The sequence below is a fragment of the Carcharodon carcharias genome, chromosome 20 (assembly GCF_017639515.1).
Source record: "Carcharodon carcharias isolate sCarCar2 chromosome 20, sCarCar2.pri, whole genome shotgun sequence".
NCBI lineage: Eukaryota > Metazoa > Chordata > Chondrichthyes > Lamniformes > Lamnidae > Carcharodon > Carcharodon carcharias.
Genome location: NC_054486.1, coordinates 85,109,376 through 85,114,238, shown reverse-complemented (window position 1 = coordinate 85,114,238; position 4,863 = coordinate 85,109,376). Strand labels below are relative to the sequence as shown.

At 42.5% G+C, this 4,863-nt stretch overlaps 1 pseudogene; it reads left to right on the top strand.

The window, feature by feature from the left end:
• The first annotated feature begins 2,825 nt into the window (after positions 1-2,825).
• LOC121292354 lies at positions 2,826-3,266 on the top strand (annotated as a pseudogene).
• Positions 3,267-4,863: the final 1,597 nt, after the last annotated feature.

Here is a 4,863-nt window from a genome sequence, read left to right as displayed (position 1 = left end):
CACTGCTGCTTCCAAATTGACAATCATAGTTACAATTTGCACATTATATTCTTACGGTATGTTCGCCCTTTTACAGTAAAGCATTTTCCCCACTACACACAATTATTTGTATTCTCAATCAATGCAGTCCAGCCAATTGCTTACTTAACTTAGGGAGTAGGGTAAAGAAGTTGGGCAGATGTATCTCCTTAGATTTCACAAAGTGAAGGGGAAATTGGCACCATGATTGATGTGGGGTTGGTTCAGCAAACTGGCTCTTGGAGCCAGTGGAAATTTAAAAATGCAGCCAAATTTGATTCCATGTCTCCAGTTTTCTTACCACATAAGGTTCCATCTGAGCATTCTTGTCACTTGCAAAATTATTTTTTACTGAATGCTTTATTTTTCTTTCGATTCACCAATGCAAACTTTTTCTCTCCCAACTCTGTTGACTTTGGATCTCCAACCTTGATGGAACTCAATGTTACAGTTGAAGATGTTGAAGACGTTTTACTTCAATCATTTACTAACTTGCAATGGGGAGAGACCTTGTCCCCTATATTAACAGGGAAGTTGGGGTGGGGGGGTCTGGGGGAATGGGCTAATAAAGGCCCTGCTGATCTAAATGGCACAGCCACATTTAAATAATCTGCTGCAAGCTCCCGGCCAAAAGTTGGTCAAGAGGAGCCCTTGCTTGCCTTTTGTGGGAGCCTCAGAGATGGTCTGATTTCAGTTTGTGAAAATATAAGCAACCAGAAATGGGGTCAGATTGCTCAGTCACGATATTTTATCCCCTGGCTCCTTTTCTCTCTTGGTGGCAGGGGAGGGAGGGGTTTTAAAATTGAGTCCCTAGAGTCTGACTTCACTATAGGGTTGTCCAAACTGCAACCTGAGGGCCACACATGCAGCCCAGCTTTTGGGCCTTTCTGTAACTTTTTACTTGCTGGCTTATTTGAATTTAATGGGCCTTAGAGGCTTGGAAAAGGGTGTCCCTGTCACTGTTACCTCATTAGCAGATAAATTATAAATCAGAACATCAAGATGTATTGGTAACTTTAGATACATGCAGATTAATTGGAACATGGATTTCAGATTGGCACATGACTCCAGAAGCTCCATGGTATTAAACTATGGAGTTATTGGAGATAAAAAGTTTGAACGTCCCTTGTCCATAGCGTCATCATGATCACCGGTAATCTCTGATTTTTCTTTATACTTTGCAAAGGATCTTAACTCCTTGGAGAATATTATTTTTACAGCAAAGCAAAATCACCTTGTTATATTTTCATAAAACTGCATGCAGTATAACTTTATTAGGCAAAAAATGTGCTTCTTAATTTACTTTGGGGATTGAATGATCTATTTGTTGAATGAGAAACTCTGTTTCTTGAAATAGTGCCATGGGATCTTGAGCATCCACCTGAGCAAACAGATCTCTGACACTAGGGATCAGTCTCGTGAGTTTTTTTCTGAACTGGCTCCAGGTGTGAATGGTCCTCTTGTATCTTAGTGATTGAAACTGGGTAATGCTGTGTAGTCTAATCAGGCCACTGGTTTGAATACGACCTCCTCTGATTTTTGTTCAATATTTTTGACCATTTCATTCAATACCCTATTTGCTTTGTTGATTGGCCACATAGAATGTGAGTTCACTAGACTTCCAGCAGCTTCACTGTTAGTTATTTACACAGTATTCACAAGGTTCTTGTTTTTCACATTCTTCATTTGATGTGTAATACCACACCTGCTAACGATAAATAGTACTTCTCATTGTCTGTTCTCACTTACACCTATGTCTAACTAATGTGGCAGTTTCAGAGGTTCCTCTTGTGATTCAATTACTCCACCTTGTTTGAGTCATTTGCAAATTTAACCAGTTTACATTAAGTTTCTGGATCCAAATTACTGTAAATTAGAAAAAATAGGTTCCCAACACATTCTATCTCAGCATAATTCCTCTAACAAGCACTCGTTGATTCATACACCCCAGCTAATTTCTTATTTAGCTCTTTAGGCTTAAGCAAAAGATTGTCCTGCAGGACTTTACCAAGTACTTTTTGGAAGTTAAGGTAGACTCAAGATATCATTTCTTTAAGAAAGTCTCTGAAATTGGTTGGGTGGGATCTTCCCTTTCTGGGCCCATGTTGACTGCTGTTTACTAGGTCAGAAAAGGGCAGACCTTGGCTGTAATGCCTTTCCAGATCTCTTCTTGTCCCTGCCTTGTGTACACATGATAGAACCTTCCTGCAACAATTGCTGCCCTTAAAATTAAAGGCATGTTAATTATATTGTTATGATATGTAGGTGATAGACATGGTTTAATTAAGTGCTGGGGAACTTGAAAAGAGAGACTGTTGGGACACTGAGTTGGTAGGTAGGAAGCAAGCATATGTACTGCTGCTTTTTGTGAATCAACCTATTATCAAGAAAAGTATTAGTGTCTAGTTTCATACCTCACCAACTGGGTTGAGATTGGAATAACACAGGCTCACATTAAAAGAATGCCTGAGCAAACAGACCTCTGACACCAAGGATCAGTCTCGTGAGTTCTTTTCTGAACTGCCTCCAGGTCTGAATTGGGAGGGCTCTAGACTTCTGGGACATTGGGACCGTTTCCGGTACAAGGTGAACGGGGAAGAGTGTCCTGTAGTCAGCATCGTGGTGAAGCAGTCTGGGAAGAGTGTCCTGCAGTCAGCATTGTGGTGAAGCAGTCTGAGAAGAATGTCCTGCAGTCAGCATCACGGTGAAGCCATCTGGGAAGAGTGTCCTGCAGTCAGCATCACGGTGAAGCAGACTGGGAAGAGTGTCCTGCAGTCAGTTCTTGTTCCAGCGAGACCGGGTAAAAATGGCTGACTAAGTGGAACATGAGAAGAAAAGAACTTTTCAGGAAATTTACCTACAGAGGTGTGGACCTGGATCAGCTCCTCGACATGTCCCATGAACAGCTAATGTAGTTGTACTGCGCCCGTCAGCGTAGGTGTGTGAACGGAAGCCTTCGCCGCAAACAGCAGTCCCTCCTGAAAAGGCTGTGCAAGGCAAAAAAGGAAGTTCTTCCAATAGAAAAACCAGAGATTGTCAAGACTCATCTTCGGGGTACGGTTATCCTCCCAGAGATGGTTGGCAGCATGGTTGGTGTGTACAATGGGAAAACCTTTAACCAGGTTGAAATCAAACCTGAAATGATTGGCCATTATCTTGGAGAGTTCTTCATTGCCTACAAGCTTGTCAAGCATGGCAGACCTGGCATCGGTGCCACACACTCCTCCAGGTTCATCCCTCTGAAGTAAACAGCTTACAATAGAAATGCTGTGTAAATAAAATTAATTCCATTAAAAAAAAAGTGACATCAAAAGACAGCGCGAGAGAGTGGTGGAGAGATCAGAACCAGCGCGAGTGTACTGGTGAAGAAACCTTTGAAAGTAGCTCGTAAAAAAATGGCAGAAGAAGGAGGCACATTGGAGAGAGGTAACGATGACCATATCTGGTGAGCATTCACACCCTTGCCCCACACATTTGACCACCTCATGGGCTCACAGAGAGGCCAGCAGTGGTAGTTATGGAAATGTCATTTTCCCCAGTACCAAGCAACATCAGATCTTCACGATAAAGAGGCAAAGCTCCAAGTTAGTTCCTTTCTTTTTGCAGTAGGTTCAGTAGCAGACAATGTTCTCCTAAGGCAGTGGGTGCAGGAGTCCACCGCGGGCTTTGAGTCTATTCTTAAAGCTTTTGACACATATTTTAGCCCGCTGCAGAGCCCCGTTATTGAGCAAGGCCGAGCTCCGAGCATTGAATCTAGCTATAAATCAACGTGACTCCAAGGCTTCCCAAGACTCTGCGGATTGGGTAGGCTCACGGGCAGTGGCCCCAACCACAAGAAAGCCCGCCAAATCAGGCAAAAGGCCACGAAAGAGAACCCAGCACAGATGCCAGGACTGCCCAGCAGGGGGTGCAGAATGCTTCCAGTGCGGCCAAACTGAACATTTCAAGCGTTTCTGCAAATTCAACGATTTTAATCGAAGCAGAAGACAATAAAGTATTTCATCCAAGAAATGGAAAGCCAAGGAAAAAGTGAAATTATAGAGTTCTTGGTGGAACTTGACAGTCTTAATCCAGACTACTGGCCAGTACTACTGGTACAAGTTCAAGGCTTCAACATTACTTTTAAAGTTGATACTGGCGCAGCTGTTAACATATTAGCGATGACATTGAGTGGCTTCAGCCAATGATCCTTTATCCATCAGACATCAAGTTACAACGTCCAGGCGGCATAGAACTTCCAATCAAAGGCAGGATTATTGCTCCTCTTATCTACAAAGGGTTACAGATCATTGATTGACTCTATATTCTTCACAATACTTTTTGAGTGGTGATGTTAGCAAAATTCTAGGAATCCCAAAAAAATCAGATGATGGTCATCATTTTAATGACTCACTTTCCTTTATGCAACCACCTTCGACCTTTTATTTAGAAGCAGTGGAAATTTGCCCTTCAGAAGCTGAGGATATTTATACACTCAGCAGGAAGTTCCTTTCTTTCACAGAGGCACCATCCACTAGACCCAGGGCAGGCAAGGAAGTTATGAATCTCTTAGTTCTACAAAAAAATAAGGCCAGAGGTGGAGGATGCAGAAGGCGCTGCAGCAGATGGTGACCTTCTCCATGAAGACCTACTGGATCTGTATTGGCTCTTCCTAGAGAATGATGAGGAAGAATCCCATGCAGTACTGAATGATCTCTTGGAGGAAGAGATCCTAGAGGTCTTTAGATTTGTCTTTCAAGTTGATGGACGTACCTTATGACATCTCTGTTGTCTTTTTGGAATAATCAGCTGTGCTTTTAGTGGCTGAACAGCATTCAGATCTTAGTTCCACTGAATCTGCTGATG